This window comes from Uranotaenia lowii, chromosome 3, assembly GCF_029784155.1.
Source record: "Uranotaenia lowii strain MFRU-FL chromosome 3, ASM2978415v1, whole genome shotgun sequence".
NCBI classification, from domain to species: Eukaryota; Metazoa; Arthropoda; class Insecta; order Diptera; family Culicidae; genus Uranotaenia; species Uranotaenia lowii.
In genome coordinates, this window is record NC_073693.1 from 176109837 (window position 1) to 176127269 (window position 17433).

General features: G+C 35.8%; 1 protein-coding gene across 6 annotated transcripts in view; it reads right to left on the minus strand.

Moving 5' to 3' along the window:
* Positions 1 to 17433, minus strand: part of LOC129758585 (G protein alpha o subunit) — a 180247-nt gene that overhangs the window by 121822 nt on the left and 40992 nt on the right. The window contains exon 1 of one of the 6 annotated variants that reach the window (XM_055756121.1): positions 10485 to 10622. The exons of 3 other annotated variants lie outside the window; for them this stretch is intronic. The gene's annotated coding sequence lies outside the window, so the exon portion shown is untranslated. Of the gene's footprint in view, positions 1 to 10484; positions 10623 to 17433 lie in introns of those variants that run through there. 2 more of the 6 variants (XM_055756125.1, XM_055756124.1) reach the window with 2 other exon arrangements.

Consider the following 17433-nt stretch of genomic DNA (forward strand, 5'->3'; position numbering starts at 1 on the left):
TAAGTGGTTATCTGGGAGGTTCTGGAAACTTCGTATCTTATTAGACAAAAAAGTTATTAGATATCGAATGGGGCATGTCTTTTGGTATTGAAAAGTAATAAATTCAATTGACATCACTGCATGAAAAGTTGTCATACTTGCTAGGCTCGCAGAAGTGATGTTAATTTTTTTTTATTGTTTTTCAATGCCAAAAGACATGCCCCTTTTCAATACCTAATATTTTTTTGTCTTATAAGATACAAAGCTACTTTTTTTTTCCTTTTTTATAGGAATTTTATACAAAGCTACCATCTTCGAAAAAGTTAATCAAAAAAATTTCTTATAGAGAATTTTTAAATTGGCCAAAAAACCATTGGTAGGCTAGATTCAACAAAAGAGACAAAAATAATGTTGATTTTTAGTACAACATATTCAATTTTTCGTTACAACCCTAAAAGTTCAAATTTACTCATGTAAAGGTTATTTACATTTCAAAATTTACATTCTGCAAAAAATCATGGGTGAGTTTTGAAATAAAACGAAGCTTTGGAAGCCCAGGATTTGAGAAATTCAAAAATGGCCGCAAATCAGACTCAATCTAGTGTACACGAGAAAACCAAGTTTCATAATTTGTTTTGCTCAGACATCTTTAAACATGTCTGTTATTATGAAACACAAAATGAAGTTTTATCAAATTAGTTTGTTTCAATTTCTTTTACTAACTTTCATTTCAACTTTCCTGAAGATATCAAAGCATTATTTCTAAGTTCCTACTATAAAGTCGAATGAAAGAAAAATCAGACTTCAGGACAAATTATTCGAATAAGCAAAAATTTACTAATTAATGAATAAGTTTTATTAGCTTTCAGGCACATATGTATATGTACTTCTATACATGCACAAAGAAAGTTGTTTCCAGAGGATGACCTCGAAAATGTAATTCAGTTGTACAGCAAGAAAAAGTTCATATAAAGATGGAAAAAATCATCAGGGATCGATGAAGATCCTTGCATGTTCGTGCCACTGAATGCGGCAATGAAACTTGAATCATACAACGCCCAATATCTAGGTCAGCAGACATGATTAACATTTCGACCTTCGGATAGAGCACGTAAAGATCGTTGTGGAAAGTCTCGTATATCGAGATGATTTTTTTTCTTCTCGCGCCCTTCTCCAGCCGGAGATAAACACAAAGATCACATCACGGAACGATTCGAATCTCTTCTAACCCTTTTGTTGTAATCTCAGATTGCGAGCCGTTTCTCGATACCTACGAAATAGACAAACCAGCATCACTTTGACCTTGGGGAAGAACGAACAAGTAACTAGCAGAGAGTTTAGCTTTTATTTTTTGCACTTCGTTCAACAATATCATGAGAGAACGAGATGATGGTAATCTGATGAAGGGAGCAGCATCAACGAAAGCACCGCAAAACAGTTTCATCGTTCGTCGTTTGGGAACGAACGGTCGAGCATCGAGGCATCGTACCTTTTTATAGAATCAGAGGCCAAATGTAATGTAATAGCTTCCTGCTCTCCCGCATCTCGCCCCATCTTTCCATACACATCGAATCAGACCAGCAGGGGCGAGCAAGAGAAAAGTTTACAATCAACTCCAAACTGGAAAACAGCTTCCATACCCACGCACAAACACACCCCTAGAAGCACGCTCCAACGATTACTACCTTGAAGAGTGGAGAAGGGGGAGGGGGGGGGGGGGCTTAACAGGCGAAAATCTGCTAAACACCCACACAGCCGAAAATTTGAACTCCCCCACTTGATTGTGCTCTGAAACTGGCTCTATGTGTACACAGTTTATGTTTCAGATGGAGCCGCCTGGTGCCCTGAGACCTGAGCTAGAAGATATCTGTAGGCTTGTTGTGTTCGGACGACCGACGACGACGATGAGACGGAAAAACAACAACGCATGGGGGAGGGGAGGCCTGCTCCAGTAGCTGTGAGAGCGATAACGATGGAGCCTTTGCCGGATCCAGGTGGCAGTCAGCGATAATCATCATTTAACTAACCGACCCAGGTAGGTTTAGCTTCAATCATTCCTGCTGCTGTGTAAGGAAAGCTGTAGAAATACAACTTCCAAGCTTAAATTTTGTTGATCTGATCAATGTTTGATGGAAAATGAAACAGTCTAGGTTTGATGACATCTGAGAAGTTGACCTTTACAATTGAAATCCTAATAAGTTTGCAAATTTCTGGATAGCAAAGTTATTCTCATAATTTTTGGCCAACTAACGTATAAACAAACTCAAGTACTTGGTTTAAAAATTCGAAGACACTTTTTATCGTATTGTTGTTGTAAACCTGAAGCAAATACATCAATTTGTTCTGTTTCTAATTTTTATCAGTTTTCATCAATTCTTCATCAGAAAAATTATTCAAGGTGCTTGAAAGTTCAATTTCAAAAAGTGTTCTTTATAAATAGGATAACAACTCCCTAATCAGACCTTGAGTGGCAATCTCGCGTTAATATATTCAAAATACAGTGCAAAGTTGAATTTGAAAAGTTGAATCGAAAAAAAAGTTCCAAGAAGTCGATTTTTGGCCAACACTATATCTCGACGTTTCGTGCATTTTTAACTTACTCGGCATCAAAATTATATTTACAATTTTCCGGATTTCCTTCGGTGATTTTTGAAATTCTTAAGTAAAATTTTGATAACTTTTTTACGTTTCATGCATTTTTAAGTGATTTGGCATCAAAATTAAAATGTCGGTTTTTTCGATTCCCTTTGGCCCTCATTTAAGTGATTTTTAAGGGTGAAAAAGCTGACTTTTTTCATCTTGGGAGATCTAAACGTGCCCGTGAATAGAGAAAATGAGAGCTCAGTTATTCAGTACTAAAATCTACTAAATTGCTTCGGCCTAGCTGTCTCAAATATTATTGTTACTAGACAGGCAAGTCCTAATCATTTGAATTATTGCGTAGTTAGTTTCAATGACCTTAGCTATACAACTAATTAAGGGTGAAATCAGTAACCATGTCCTGACTACATACACCACAGAGAATCAACAACCCGGAGTAAGAATTTTAACAAAACGACATAACAATGCTAAAAATCTTCAAAGAGAGTTTAAAGACTCCCTCAGAAATGTTGATCTCAAGAATTTAGATCCCAACACTAGGCCACTTTCTATATCTGATCGCTAACAAAAATTACTTGAGAAGCATGCTCGCATATCTACAGTAGCAGTCCGTGTGAAAAAAGTGGATGACTCATGAGGTATGGCGACTTCTAAAAGTAAGAGACCTGAGAAAGTGGAGAAGAAATCCCGACAATTATACTCTCATCGAGCAAATGAAACATGCAAACAAGAAACTGCAGTACGCAAAACGGAACGCCAAAACTACATTTATTACGAACAGTTAATGAATACTTCCAAAATCAAACACCTTTGGAACCAGATAAATGAACTGATTGGAAGAAAAATAAAAAACGAAGATCTGGAATTAAATCTGAACGGAGAGTTAGCAGTAAATCCAATATCTGTTGCGAATGCATTTGTCTATTGGAGCACATCTGGCGTAAAAAAAATCATCACTCAACTGGAAACATTGACGAACATGGAACAATTCAGCAGATTAGAAATTGTATTTTCTTACGACCCTCCACTGTTCGAGAAGAGGCAACGGCAAACAAAACTGAATGCTTCCAAAGCTCCTGAATTCACCATTTAAAATTAGCCCCTATCCTATTTTCGTCATTCACCGAAAGTGTCAGTTTGACCAAGTATCCTGTATCTCTGAAGCATGCCGTTGTTCGTCCGGTGTTTAGATCTGGTGATCCCAAAGATGCCAAGGGTTACCGCCCTATTTCAGTCCTTTCTGCCTTCAGGAAAGGTTGTCGAAAAACTTTTGTCAACAAAATTGTTTGAGTTTCTAGAAAACGAAAGTTTCCTATATAAATATCAACATGGGTTTCGTAAAGGTGGATTGCCGTGTTAGAGTTAACCAACAGTGTATCTCAGAACCTCGACAGAAAAAAAGAAAACACCAGGCGCGTTGTTTCTTGATCTATCGAAAGCCTTCGATACAACTCACGATTTTTTGCTTAAAAAGCTAGAAGCATATGGAATAAGAGGCAAAGTCAACGACTTCATGCGAAGTTATTTGAAAGATCGTAAACAAGTTGTAAAGATAAAAAAAATATGTTTATTTTCAGTTACAGATACCACCCCAGGGCTTTTTGCAGATAAAACAGCAAAAAAATACGAAAAACGTGCAAATAGCTCCCACATAAGAGCAGACATTCCAGAAGTGCAATTTTCATAAACGGAATACGACACTGAAAAAATCTATAAAAAACCTTAATAATTAATAATAATCTTTCTCCAGTACAATGAATTATTTAAACAATCCGTTGATTCCAGGAAAATCCTTCAAATTTGTCACTTTGGTTATCTAACAGATAACATAAAATTCCAATTTTTCAACCATTTTTTCTTTGTTAGAGTGCTTTTCAAAACAGAACTTTTATAAATTTAGCTTACAAATATTTTCAACATTTATTTTGAATGTATTTTTTTGTGAAAATACTACTTTTTCATTCAAAAACTACTGAGTTACTTAAGTGAGTTTTCAATGGCAAGAAAACATCTATTCACCGCTTAGTAGATATACATATTTTTTTTAGAAAATGTTTGAAATACTAGAAGAAGACCTTAAAAAAAATGTCTACCTACTACTATTTTGCCGCCAGCCCGTGGCGTAGAGGGTAGCCTTCAAGTCTTCTAAGCCAGCGGGCATGAGATCGAATCCCGGTAACGGCACATATAGTACACTTTCTGTGGGTTGGTGGTTTGAGCATTTGTAAGATGCTAGCCATCATATCCTCGAAAGATGTACGCTTCGAATTAAGAAAAGGGAATCTCTTCAAGGAAACATCAAGTTTCATTGAGATCCTGTATGTGTTTGTGTTCGTTTTTACTTTTTTAGATATCTCTGAAGGAAAAAGCCTAAGTAAAATGAGTTTCAAAATCATCGAAAATTTTCACCTTTTTGTTAAAATTTGTTCCTGATTACAAAAATTCCCAAATTACGTAAAATTCTTTTTCGGCCCGAATGGTTAAGGGCGATTTTTTTAAAATAAAAGTGTACTTGAAAGAAAGTGAACACCTGTATTTTTATGTTAAATGATAAGTTTTTGAAAATAAAATCCAAAATTCTATTTTAAAACAAGAAGTCACCGAAGATTAATGACCCGATTAGATAACTATACCTACCAATAACAAACATTCAACATTGTCTTATTACAATTTAAAACCCCGTCTTTTTATCAATTTATTGGTACCTTAATATTTCTTCAAGACAGCATATGGACCTGATAAGGATTGTCGCGTATCTCCGTGTTCTTTTTCTTCTTTTTTCTCTTTCTTTTTGGCTATATTAGTTTTAAAATAATGAACTGTAAACACTTAAACCAGACTATTGGCCACCAACGAAAAATTGTGTGAAAAATGTTGTAATTTTCTCGAATAACTAGATTCGCTTGCACATTTTTCACTTGTCAAACATTTGGCCTGCGTTCGACCAGACCGAACTGAACGCCATGAGAAATTTTTTAAACTGCAGATTTTGAAACTCCTGTTATTCTTATGCGAAACCGAAAAATCTACAATAATTCATTGGAATGCGTTCCTTGGATTATAATCTATTGATTCTGGTCTTTAAGTGTTACTGAATTTGTCTAAAGTTGAAAATAGTTGTACATTAAACTTGAGTGACTCGGAAAAATGTTGATGGCGTTCAGTTCGGTCTGGTCGAATCCCGACCATTTGTTTAAAATCCTTTCCTCACCTTGCTTTGTATTTTCTTGAACCATTTGTTTACATATATTTGATGACAAATTTGCAATGTCACAAAATTTGCTTAATGAAATTCCGGCCACGATATCAAACTGCATTCCTTGGCGTTACCCGATGTTATGCTGACTAAATAAGAATTCCAAACTATCATAAAAGCACGGTATTTCAAAAGCAATATTTGATGATGTTAGAGTCAGTATTACGAAAAAAAGGAAGTAAATTCATAAAATTTTAATTCTTACGCCGTATTTATAAAACCAAACAGTATAAGTAAAGTTTTTCAAAACTGTTGAATAAATATTCTAAATCTGGTGTTTTAAATGTCCTTTTTTTATTCAACCTATTCATAACTTCCACTTCCGACTCCGGTCAACACAATCCGCGAGCTCATGTGGTAATCAATGTTGATCTGTATAGATGTGGTTACTTGAAAAGATCTACGGGAACCATATTCCTGAAGGCCCATCAAGACGACTCTAACTCCGGCAGCCAGGTAACATTGCGGGATATTCAAAAACTGTTGTTATTTGTCCCATCGATTGCTTCGATTGGATAAATCTCAACACTCCTCAACATACACACTCGCAGTCTGCTTACTGCCTCCGGCGGCTCCTCTTGAAGATGGGGCCACCTCTCTTCAACGCATGTTGAGATTTATCCAATCGAAGCAATCGATGGGACAAATAACAACATACACATAATAAATAAACAATATTTCCTAAAAGCCATAGAGATGGTTTTAGTATATAAGGTAGCGAAACTAGCCAAATAAAGCATTCCAAGTTCTACCACCAACTATAGTCAAGGTCTCTCCTTTCCACTGCCCAAAGTGCTGCACAACAAAAACCACGCTAGGATAAAGTTTCTCCGTTTTTTCCAGGCTTTCCTGGAACGCAAGTATGTTACTAAAAAGTGGTTCTATAATTAAATTTAATGATACCTACTTAGCAATTTAAGCTTAAATATGAATAATTTATGCAATTTTTCTACGTAAAATTTTCTGACTTCTCTTAGCACTTTGTTATGAAACCTGATAACTGTTTATTTTGCCAATGGTTACCATGATTGCCAAGGAACGTATTCAAGAAGCGTACAATTATGACGGTGAGAGAAAAATGTGAAATCGTAAGATGTATCCATTTTCACAATATTTGATGAGATCAACTTGTCAATAGATTGAATTTTATAGCTATTTATCGTATTTTATGAATTTTTTTTGAATGAGAGCCCTCCCTCCCTTGAGTACGTCGGACTCAAAACTTAACAGATGTGAGATCTTGAAGAACAAATGTACAAATTCTCCCTATTTTTATAGTGATTTTGGCGATTTGAAGTAATTTTCATACAACGATTAAACGCATTAATCATAAAATATATCTCCAGTTTATTGCAATTAACGATAAAATTTTCGACTTTTGGAGTTATTGAAGCTCTAAAAGGGTCAATTTTCTACACATATTGCATTATATCATCAAAACAAAAACCAATTTTGATAATCCGTTTTCAAAAAAAGATGCGCATTATAATTATCTAAAATACTGCTGAATAAATGATTTTAATAAAATATCACCATGAAAAGATATAAAAAAAAACTGGTATTTATAGCACCACCCTAATTCATGAAAACAAGTTGCTATAAAACTTTTAGTTCAAGAGATAGTGTCTTCGACAAAGTTAAATGAATGATTATGTTCTACAAAATTGTAGAATGATGAATAAAGAATAAATCTTATGAACCACCCTCAATTTTTTCCAGTCAAAATGACCGCCTTTAACTGTTGTTAAAAATTTCCCGCTAAATTTCATTTCTGGACCACTGTGCAATGTTTGATATTTTAATTTGAATTCAATAAACATTGTTCCATTTAACTTCATATTAAAGATGATGTAAATTTAATTCATCGACGTTCTTCGGTGGATTTGAAAATCATAACAGTTATTCCAGAACGGTAAAATCCGTTTTTGATTCTAAAATCGACCGCAGAGCGTCGATGAATTATTGTTACATTAAAGCGCGGCGATGAGCAAAATTCCTATTGGAGAGCATGTTTTCAACTTTTGAAAACTTTAAAAATACAAACTCAAAAGAAAATGATAGATGTTGAAAAAAGCTAATTGTACTCTGAAAACTTCAAACATTTTCGCATAATAAGCTTTTTGTTTGGTATGGTTTTAAAGAATGCCCAAATTCATTTACTGAATTGGGTTGCTCAAATCTTAACCCTACTTAAATTTTATACGGTTGATCCAAAATCTTTTTTTTCGTTTTCGTATACTTTAACATTTTTGGAATGAGAAAAATTTTTAATGATAATTTTTTGGAAATAAAAAAGAGTTTAAATTTTTCCCCTTATAATCTAATCAGAATTATTTTAGCATATTTGAAAAATCGGGTCGTTTTTTCCATCACGAGAAAACAAAACAAAATGTACTCCATAGTAACATACACGCAGAAAAGTTTAAGTAGGCCAAAATGAAATTTCGAAATAATTTCCTGCGAATTTGAAACATTCGGAAAAACTGTTTTAGCTGAGACACGAATCGGAGGTTTATTTAAACGATGCCCAGTGTTATTTCAGTTCATTACTGGATAAAAATCTATCCGTAAATTGTATTTTGATGCTTGTGTTATGTCCCTTAAATTTGTCGAAAGCCGATAGGCCTGCTTTATGTCTTGCCTCTAGTACGTAAATTATTTTAAAGACAGCTTTTGTGAATTTTACTCAGCAACTTTGATTGTGACCTTGAGTGTTATTACAGGAAGCATGTCAAACTGGCAATTTAACAAGCAGAATTCACGTTCATTCAAATTTCGGTTTTCAGTCAAAATTTAAGATTCAGAATCAAAATAATGGCTATCAGTCAAGATTTGGAAATTTCAAAATCATAGACTCAAGGATTTAAAATTAATTTTAAAAGTTCAAAATTACAACTCAGTTTAAATCACATTTCGAGATCCAGATCTAAAGTCTAAAGACATTTTATTTATTTCAGCCAATCAAAGGTGTGTTTAAAATCAGATGTCGGTCTAAAGTTTACGGAAAACTATCATCGACCCAAGTAAGAAATTTTGCAACTGAAGAGATATTTGCAAGGTGAAATCATTCAACGATTGTATCCGAACAAAAATGACTCAAAATCCCGTAAATATTTCAAGCTCGTTGTTTGACTTCTTCCGGTGGATCAGCTAGGACAAATTTGCAAGCGGTTGGGTGATTTAAGTTCTTTTTTTGTAAAACTTACTCTATGTTAAAAAAAACTAAACAAAAAAACATAAAAGGATTCTTAACAGTTCATCGCTTCATGTGTGCCATTGTGAAGAAAATACATTTTTTTAATTAAAAAAACCTATTCATGGCTATGAGTCAGCTGAGGCAATCAACTATAAACCCTCTTAAACCCTGCCGAAAAAGTACGTAGAAAAAATTATTTGCTTTGGTTTTATGCCAATTTAGTAAACTGCGAGGTTGGAAAACAGAGGTTTGAAACCTAAAATTACACATTGAAATTTTAATTTTTGTCTCCAGACATAATTAAACATATTTTTAAGAAGAGACTGGTACGCTTGAACGCTCAAGTAGGAAATTTGCTTCAATAAAATATAATCGGATGTACAAATATGTACCATAGAAAACGATTCATAGAATTATTTAGTTCGTTTAGTTCACTTGATAACAGTTCGGCAGCCGGTCGTTTGAAAAAGACGCCACGTAATATTTCATGTGATTTGCACCTTTTGATTTAGATGATAAAAGATTTTTCTTAAATCATTAGCAGGGCAAACACAATGAAAATAATTTTTTTTCGATTTCAGAAACTAGTTGCAGCGAAATCTGATCAAGCGGAATACGCAAGTAAAAATTCATAAAGGTGTAGATTTTTCGCACACAATGTGCTCGCAGCCACCGACTGGCACTGTGAACAGCACACAATTCTGTGAGATATCGACGAAAGCGACGACGACGACGACGATTATGATGGGCGGTGGGCAGGAAAAATCAATACGAACAACAAGCGTGAGTCAGGCATGAACATACTACTAACAACTCAACTCGAGGGAAACCGAAGGAAACACGCCACACATTCGTCGGGGAGCCAGGCAGGCAGGCAGGCTCTAACAGGCAGAGGCACTAAGGCAGCAGGATAAGCAAGCAAGCAAGCTCCCTGCTGCAAGTGTGGCGTGGTCGGTGTGGAGAAAGTCAAGCATCAAGAAAATCCTGTCACACAACACGGTAACGGGCAGAAGAAGAGAAAAAAAAAGTTTGCTAAAAGGGGGCTGAAGTGGTGTGTTCGTCGATGTCTGTTGTAGGTACATATTCCACTTGGCAGGATGACGTGTGACACAATATGTTCCTGGAGGAAATCCTTGAGTCACAAATCACAAGTTGCACTCCTATTCCCATTATATCGTTAGTTATCCATTTGCACGCTATAGAAGGGATCGGCGATTTTTCTTTTCACGGCACTCATATTTCACGGTAGGCAACCTTTCGAGGTACCTATTCCGAATTTGAAAGCTTTCACCAAGGGTATCAAATTTTCACTTCATTTTCGCCTTCACACATTTGCTTTCTGCAAAATCACTTGTCTGTATCCGGGCAAGGAGTCGTTCAAGGCTGAAACATCCGGTTTTCAATGATTTTTGCACTTTCCTCCGATCTAAAACACCAACGAACGATACCAACCGATTGATGTCATCGAATTTTGCTAAAATTCATCACTTGTGACCTCTAAATATTACAGAATCTTGAAAATTTTCTTTGTCATTGAGGAATTTTCCCAACACCATAAGACACGAGAGAGAACTAAAACAAAACTGGAGCCGCCCTAAAAAAGCTCGACAAGCTGGGTGAGAAAAATTGTCCCGAACCTCACCACTACCATCGTCATCATCGCCATCGTCGAAAAGTTCATTCCAGTCGTTCAGTTGGAGTGAACACGCGATTCGAGTGGAAAAATCGCCCGAAGAGCGAGGAAAAACTGGAGAACAAATATTCGCAAAATTTACCAACCCTTTCCTCCTTTTACCATCGTACGGCGTGGTGCGATACTAAGTATAGCTTTGGGTGGAAAGGTTACCAAAAGATTTTTAACAAATAAAATCGAAGAAAAATTATTTTGCCATTTTCGATGTTGAAAAGTTTGATTTTATATTCTTTTTTATAAATGCACTACTACAAAATTGGCCTCTGAAAAATGGTAGCGTACCCTGTCTCTGCGAAGTTTTGAGCCACTCTAAGATTAAATCATTATGGGGAAAAAATCTGCTTTGTGCGAGCCACACGCGTTTTTTATTTCTTCGCCCACGAAAATTTTCTTTAATAATAGTTTTAAATTTATAAATCTGAAACAATGAAAAAGGAAGAAGTAGGCGATGGTTTGTTGGTATCGCACGTGTTTTTTTCGCTTTGTCGCGGTGAAAATTAAATTTTTGGAGTTTGAATAGTAACTTATTGTAAAATTGGGAATTTTTCTTGAATAAGTGGATAATGCATAGTGATCAACAATTGCATATTTCATTCAACCTTCAGCACGTTGAATGATTCGCTTCAAGAGGAAACACACTACTTCAACAATTGGTGAGTTCGTTCCATTGTGATTCTAATTCATTTATTCTCAAATAATTTTACAATCCGGAAGTTTCTACCTGAGAATTTTCAAGAGCCTACAAAATTTGAAAATTCTGAAATACCGGTTATTAATTTATGAAGAGACGTGAGATGATCCCCCGCAATTCGCGAGGAGTATTTTTCTATTTCAACCTACTTTTACAACTCAAGGAAGGGTTCATATTTTCCCCCAACATCCAGAGCTTAGTTTTTTTTCTGGTTTTACAGGACGGGGTTAGTCGATGAAAATAAAGACTTATTTGGCGAGAACTTAACATTTCTATTATTTTAAACGTTAGCCGTCCTTGAAATTTTTACCCGTTACAGTCCTTGGTGTGTCAATTTGACACTCCTGACTAAAACCAGTATATCTCTATTGTTTCACAACCGATTTTTATTTTTCATATTTTTGTAAATTATCGCAGCCTTTATGTAATTACACTACTAGAATTGGTATGAAATTTGCTTTCTGGTGAATATAAATTTATTACGAAAATCTCACGTTAATTTAAGTGCAAGAAAATCTGAGAAACTGAAAAACAGTTACTTTTGAAAATTTGTAAAAAATTCTGTGTTTCGTATTTTCACAATCTAAAAATGCAAAAATGTGAAAAATTGCGTCAACTTTCCGATTCTCTTTTAAAAATTTATGTGGTGTGACTAAAATACATTTTAACGGTTCATTGATTGAAAAGTACGGTTTTTACACCACTTTTTTTACATTTTTTGTGGCCATGATCTTAAAAATCTTCTAAAATAAATACGTGCAACGTATATTTTCTTACTTCAGCTTTCTTGGCCACTAAGTGAGATTTTTTTCGAACATTTCGTAGCTTATCTACAGTCTTTTTTCTGAAGTATGTTTTTGTGGATTTTTTATCTTTGCATTTTATAACAGAAAACTGAAGAGTTTGTCGAAGAAACATATTTGAGTAACATAACGAGGTTTTCAAAACTATAAATTTTATACAAGTCGATTGAGAACCAAAAAAGATATAGTGGTTTTAAGCGAGGAGTGTCAAATTAAAACTCAAGGTCTGATTACGGAGTTTTTAAATTTAAATTTAAATTTTGCAATTTATAAGCTTTCAAATAAGCCCAACCGATCTGCAATAACTTGTAAGACAACTAAATTATGGTCAAAAGTTTGACTCAAAACAAATGTGGGTGTTTTTTTTACAGTCGAACTGTTTGGTGAAAATAATCAGAAAATGATCAAATTTAACCTAAAGCTCTAATGAAGTTAGTCTTCAAAAATATTTCAGCTAAATAGCTATAAAGCAAATTCTACTCATAAGCTTCCAAATCAGATTAGCAGATAAACAAAACGTTGTTTGATAACAGAGATAGGCGTGAAATGCATGTTTTAGAAGACTGATTCCAAACTTTTGGTCGTTACACCATACTGCAGGGTGATCTCAAATTTTTGGACGATAACTTAAGTAGTTATTTTATATATTTTAAGTAAATTTCATTTTTTTTGCAGAAAATTAAACAAATGTGTTTTGAGAAGTATGAAAAAAAAAGATTCGAATGCAACGCGAATTCTGGTTAGAATTCCGGTTAGAATCCGAGATGATCGGATTTGAATTTTAAGTAGCGTCCATTACCAGGGGGCTCAATTGAGCCTTTTGGTGTGGGGGAGTGTGGTGGGCCGCTGCAAAATAAAATAAACAAAATATATTGCAGTTTTTGGAAAATGTCCCAACTTAAAGCTGAATTTATGTCATATAAACTAAGGTTGCCAGATTGCCCGGTTTTAACCGGGTTTGACCGGATATTTAATACAAAGTTTGGGAACAATCCGGCCCGGCCCGGTTGCCCGGATTTTATTGGAAAATGCCAGGATTTTGCATGGATTTATTCACTTTATTTAGCTAACCAAACAAATAAAAAACAACGAACGCCTCCAAACGAACTTTGTGGAACATGTTTTATGAAAATAGTAATGAAAGGTGTTTTGGAAGCCTTATAAACGATTCAAAATCTGTTGATAAGTTTAGATAAAAAAAATTATTTTAATTTTTTTTTCTTGATTTATGCTTAGTAATTTCTAGGTTTTGAGGAATTCTGCCAGGATATTGCCCGGATTCATGGTCGTCACTTTTGAAGTCAAATGCCCGGATTTTGCCAGTTTTTTATAAAAAAATGTCCGGTTTGTCCGGCCCAGTACGTGCTGAAAAAATTCTGGCCTGTATGTACTACTGCATGTAAACTCAACAATAACATTTTGTCAAAAACATACAAAGAAAGTTTAGCTCACGATCTGCTCACGAATGAGATCAAAAGAATTGCAAAATGTCATAGGATGGCTGAGATGTTCAATATGCAATATGTCATAGGATGCTGAGATGACAAAATGTTCATGTTTTTGAGAGGGTGACCCCAAACTTTCAGCCGGCAGTGTATAATACACTTTCTGTGGGTTGGTGGTTTTAGCATTTGTGAGCTATCGTACCCCAAGGTATTCCCGCAAAGAAATCCTGAAAAAAAAAGGAATTCTGGATCTTAGACTAGTTTGCGCATCACTTTGATCACATAAGATTGAACTCCCAAACTACCCGATCTCCATGCTTTCCACGGGAGGCGCAAGTAACCTCCTGTGATCCTAAATGGTACTGACTCCCAGAATTGAATGAATCGCTTTGAAAATTTACAGAATTTTTTTTTAATGTGGAAAGAACCATACCTACAAAGTTATGAGAGGTGTAAAAAATTATAAACTCAAAATAATCCATCCAAAGCTTGCAGCGGTCAATTGGTCACCCTAGCCAGAGTCAGAGTAAGTGGCAAACTATTTCGGAATGGCAAAAATGATAATAACGGAAGTTTGCGGTTCGGAAGGTCGTGGTGTGGGGGGTGGGTTGTTCCACAGGGAAAAACGACGAGACAGCGATTGAGATGGTGTTAGTGGATTTCAGAGAGAGGGTATGAACCATTCTCTGTTACTCTACCCTTTTGGTCGATTTCGTTCCATCGACACGCTGCCTGTCGTGAGGGTTCAGCAGCAGAGAGCACGCGCGCCTATGCCAGGCATGTTTTCTGCACCTTTGGCCACTTCACTGTAGGTTCCTACCTCTGTGCTGCTGTGTGAATGTGTGTTAGGGTAGGATACTCTGTTGAATGAACGAAATCGACCTGTGGTTAACTGCTGGTGTTGTTGGACTAGTTCAATAATTTGAATAATAAATTCATTGATATGTACAAGGATATCCTAATGTTTAAAAATGTACAAATGGGAATTTTGGTTTGGAAATAAGAAAGTCATTATCAAAGCATAAAAGTTAGAGTGCCTTATGAGTTTCTACTTTAATAACACTAGTTTACAAAATTTTAAAAAAATCGTGAACTTGATTAACAGACCAACATTTCAATGTAAAATCGGGCGCTGAATCCGAAAATGAAATTCAAAAAAATCTCAGTAGAACCGTTTTTGAGTTATGCTCTAAATATGAAATTTCGGAAAAATTAAAAAAGTTCTTGTACTTAGATTAAAATATCTCGGACGGCATAACAGTAATTTGAAATCTCTCTTTTGCATATTGAAGGTGAATAAATTCTCTATCGATCATCTGAACACTGTTTTTGCGTTTAACCAACAGTGTTGTTGATATTAGTGACTTTATGAAAAAAAAAAATATAAAAAACGCATTTTTTTAGAGAAAATTTCTCGAAATCTTTTTTTCTTTTGCGCTTAAATTTAAAACAAAGATTTCAAGTGGCTATTTAAAAAAATCGGTTGAAAATTGATGAAGTTATGGCTGCTTTACCATAATAGTATTTTTTTGTAGTTTTTCATAATTTAACGAACCGCATTACACTTATCATAGTATAGGAAGAATGAAACATGATAAATCTCACTCGCTCCAAGTCAAAATTATTATTTAAGCTTACCAGAAGGTCTCATGCCAAGTTTCAGGAAGATCTGACCAGAGGGAGTGGTTGCTTGAGTCTCAAACGTGAATAAAATTTTGAGGTATTTTGCCCGGAAGGAACGAAAAATACTGGTTTTTCATCAATAACTTTTTTCATCACTAGCTGATTGTATTTTATGGTTGATTTTCTTAAAGCCTAAGTATTTCTCCCGAAGACTGTAACTCGATTGGATTTGAAACAAAAAAGTTATTTCACATTGGAAATGACCTTCAGTTCAGTGTAATTTATTAAAACAAAGAATTATACATAGAAGATAAATAAATATAATGCGGCACTCGGATCAATCTGAGATCAAATTGCTTGATCACAAGTAGTTTCTGGTGACGATGTTGACTGATATTTTCCAACAAAGTTATACCTTGTGATTGTACTAAAGAAAAATCCGCGAGACCACTATTTTCTCAATGACGGCATTGTAGCGAACTTCATTTACTTCACTTTCACCATTTGTTTAGAATGTTTTGTTAGCTCGATTTCTCATGCTAATGTTTAAGTTTTTTTTAACTTTATTTTGAACAGGAAAGGTTATAATGTTCATATGTTACTTTCGAATGCTAGAACCATTGTTTTAAGCTGCAATCGTAGGATTATTGTTTTACCATATTTTAAATTTTGTCCCAACATATCAAGGACTTGTGTCCTTCGATACTTTGTGTTACGAATTATTACTAAATTTTGAAATGGTGAGTGAATTTAGTTTAAAATTCTGAAATTTTATAGTCATGACATCCTTTTTTCATACAAATTTTCCTTCCATTCGCTGAGTTTGTTTTTCGTTTTCATGGGCAAGGCGTCATGAAGCCTCACAAGCAACCATCCCGAGAAGATAGTAGCCAAAGCATACTGATCAGTGATCTTCTGGGAATAAAACATTATTATGAGCGCCTAGATGTCACCCAAGCATGTTTTAACGCACGTGATGACGATATTATGCAACATAGATGCAATGTTCCGAAAATCAATAATTTCCACTGAGTCATGCTTGACTGTATTCGGAGGCAAAAACATAGCAATAAATTTTTCCTTCTTCAATTTTTAAAGCATACACACAATGGATCACTTTTAGCAACTCCTGCGTAGTTTCTCGTTAGTTTCTCTGCCATCTGTCGTATTTATTTAAAACCTTTTTATTTGTATCAGATGGCGGTACCTCAGCGAAATCAAGTTAAGGTGACATGAAATTATTTATATTTGGCTGGTAAACGGTGGATAATGTGCAACACGAGACCCCATAGTGGTCATATCACCTCTTATTCACAACTCCTATCTCTACCTCCCCGCGGTGCCGGCTGGGGTGCGAGTAACCTAAGCGGAGATCGGGTACCCAACCCCGGTGGATGCTTTGGTCGCATGCAGACTGAGAAGGTGGCCGCACGCGTCTGTTCCCCAGGTCAGGGGCGGCGTGCAACAACAACCGAGCGTCTGTTCTCCAGGTCAGGGGCGGCTCAAACAGCGTCTGTCTTGCAGCAAGCGGCTGAATTTATGAAATGCGGCTCCCGCCAGCTAAGTCCAAGATGGCAGCCCCATCGCGGGATAGGGACTTTAGGCTAACAACCTACTGCTCCCGATTTGAAATTGTTACGGAATCCGAAAGAAATGACCGACCTGGAACTTTGGCGACGACTTTTAGCATGAAAACACGGACACGAATTGGAACTTGGAATGTTTTAACCCTTGCCCAACAAGGCAAACTGGAACAACTTGCTAGAGAGGCTAGCCGCCTCAAGCTTGAAATTCTGGGACTGAGCGAAGTCCGTTGGCCTAATACTGGAGAACACAAGACACAATCCGGGCAAGTCCTGCTTTACTCTGGCATACGAGGAGAACATGCTACTCGGGAACGAGGAGTTGGTTTCCTGTTAAGCCCGCAGGCCTACGCGGCCCTCATTAGATGGGAACCGATAAACGAAAGAATAATCGTAGCCAGATTTAGAACACGGGTTAAAAACCTTACAATGGCCCAGTGTTATGCGCCAACTGACGTTGCCGACTTGCAGGAAAAAGAGCAGTTTTACAGTCAACTGAACAGCGTGGTTGAGAGAATTCCGAAGGGTGACATTCAAATCCATTTGGGCGACTTCAACGCAAA